Source organism: Pygoscelis adeliae, unplaced genomic scaffold (genome assembly GCF_000699105.1).
Source record: "Pygoscelis adeliae isolate BGI_AS28 unplaced genomic scaffold, ASM69910v1 Scaffold803, whole genome shotgun sequence".
In the NCBI taxonomy this organism is placed as follows: domain Eukaryota; kingdom Metazoa; phylum Chordata; class Aves; order Sphenisciformes; family Spheniscidae; genus Pygoscelis; species Pygoscelis adeliae.
This window is the reverse complement of record NW_008824537.1, coordinates 271,372-274,082: the sequence shown is the minus strand read 5'-3', so window position 1 is coordinate 274,082 and position 2,711 is coordinate 271,372.

Genomic DNA, 2,711 nt, shown 5'->3' with positions numbered 1-2,711 from the left:
TCCCTGGCTGGGCGGGGGGGGGAGCTCTGCTCTCCCCCACCCTTTTCGCCCTCAGGATGAATCACTGCAAAAGGGGGATGTAAATCCTCCTACCCCGACCGCGGCAGGACTCGACCCATCTCCGCTGCATCCCCGGGGGGGCTGGGGGAGAAGGGGGACGCTGCCCCGGGGTCCCTTCCAGCCGGTTGCTCACGGAGCCCACCACGCAAGCTTGGGCTGGGTTGTTTTGGGTCGTTTTCTCAGTTAACTCCTGCTCAAGGCTGGGACAGAGGGTTTCTGAGCCACCTCGGAGTTTCCCATACGCAGGACAGCATCTCCCTCACCATACAGCTGAGCCTCGCAGCCGCGCGCCGAGTCGTGCCGGGGATGGGGCAGAGCATGGGGCTCATCGGTGGGGGGCATTTCTGCCCCCCTTAAGGCGCTGAGCCCCAGCAAAGGGAGGTGGCCATATCCACACCGGGTTTTTTGTAGGAACACCTCAGCGGTGCTTCTCCAGCGGCCGGCAGCGAGGAGGGATGCTGCCCGGGGTGCGGGAGCAAGCCGAGGGCCGGGGCCATACGTCCAGATGGAGATCCCGTCCTGCCAGCTCAGACATCTGATCGCAGCGGATAAAAAAGTGCCTGTGGCATAAATGGTTTAGCATATTCCCCTCTGCATCCTCATCCTCTCAGCAAAAGGTATAGCCGGGTACTCCTGGCAGGCTCTCCTACCAGATGTGGCCAGAGTCCCATTGGGGTAGTTAGTGCCGTATCGTTTACGGGAGGGGATTAGAGAGCCTCCACTTAGAGTCGCGGTCCCCAAGGCCTCTCAGATTAGGATCTAATGCAGCAGGCTTTGCCTTACGGGGGCTCAGATGGAGCTGTAACCCTCTTCATCCTCACTTTGCAAAAGCTCTAATGGCCGGGAGCTGGTGGTGGTACCCGGGGCTGCGGCCGTCCAGAGCCCTCAGTTGTGATGCCTGGGCTGCCGTGGTCCATGCCAGGATAAATCCTGGAGGGATCTTTTCAGAAAGCTCAGCTGTTTCCAAGGGCGAGAACAAGGTGAGACGCAGCGGATGAGCTGGGGCAAGTACCTGTGGGTGACAGAGCATCCCTCCACCCAGGACCCTGAATTTTCAGCATCTCTCCTTCAAAACGTGGGGGACCTCTCCTGCCTCCCCCCAGGGCAGTTCACCTTGCCCAAGGGTAGGGGAACGATTCGGGCACACACGTGCAGGTGTCCTGGGAGATGCTCGGGGTGTTCTGCCTGGCCTCCAGCAGTCTCCCCGGTGGGGGGTCTGGGTCCGCAAGCCCTGTGGATGTCTCCCAGCACCCCGGTTATCTCAAAGGGTAGCCCTCCTTGCCCGAGTGTCTGCGCACCGGCTCATCCAGGTGTGGTTCATCTTAGCCTTGCATAAACCTCGATGTAGGGAACCCAAACCAGGCTCCAGGGACGGACGGAGCACTGCTGCCCCTGGGCTGGCAGGGCAGGGGAGGGATGCTGCGATGGTCAGCCTCTCATTTCTCCTCCTCCTGGTTCCCTGTTCCCAGTACAGCTTGAGAAAAAGGGGAAAGCATGGGAAAAACACCCTGTGTGTGCTAGCGGCTCAAGAGCACACCGGCAGAGCTGTGCCCGAGGTCCGGTTGTCCTAATATTGGTGTAAGTCAGGAGCATCTCCACTGCAGGGTCAAAGTGATGCTGCCTGGAGGTTTTTGGTCCTGGCTGTCCCAGACCAGGTGAAGGAACCAAAGCCCCGGCCCTGGTTTGCAGGCAATCGCTGCACCCACCCCTCCCGTGTGCAAGGAGGGGGCACATTTGGCCAGAGAGATTTAGGGGGGAGCTGAGGGGTTACCCCAGTATTCCCTCCACGCAGGGAGCAGGGGGCAATGGTCACCTGAGCCTCCCCATGAGCTCAGCTGCGGTGAAGGCACCCAGGCAGCCCACGAGCCCCACGGAGGGAGGGAGGGAGGGCCAGCATCGGGCCAGCATCCCCCTCCGAAACTCCCCGATGCGGCTGTGCTTAGGTGGGGGATGCGATCGCGCAGTGTCCACCCCCCCCAAGAGCGAGCGTTGTCCCCCTCAGGCGCAGAGCTGGGGGGGCCCTGGAGTCCCCGAGCTGGCAACAGATGGCTGGAGGCAGCTTGCTGACACCTGCCCCTCCTCTCCACCCCTCTCCTGCCCTTCCCTTTCTTCTCCATTCGTTTTGTTTGATTTCCCAGCACTTTAGGTAAAGCCGGAGGGCTCCACCGTGCTGCTCCCCTTGGCCGAAGGGAGCCTGTCCCGGGAGCTGGACCCGGGGGCAAAAAGATGAAGAGGGATGTGCTGGCCCCGGGGAGGGCCAGGGGGTCCTTTGGATGGGGGGGTGATGCTGCGGAGGATGCTGTGGTGTCTCTGCCAGCAGTGGGCAGGGAGTTTTGGGGTGCGGGGAGCCCCGCTGACAGCTAGCTTTCCTCTGCTCTGCCTGGCCCGGCCGGCTGGGTATGACCTGGAGCCTCCTGGCCTTGGCAGGCTGCTGCCTCACGCCCTACAGACTGAACTGATGCAGGCAGGGGGTCCATCAGACCGGCAGATACCCAGAAACGTGCCCACCTTGTCCCTCCTTGCTCCCCCGTGGCTTCCCGCAACCGGTGGGTGGCTGGGGGGGGTCCTTCTGGATGCGGATGAAGTGCAGAGCAGCTCCCCAGCATCCCCTGAGCATCTCCAAGCACTGGCCAGCCCCCCAGCGCTACGTC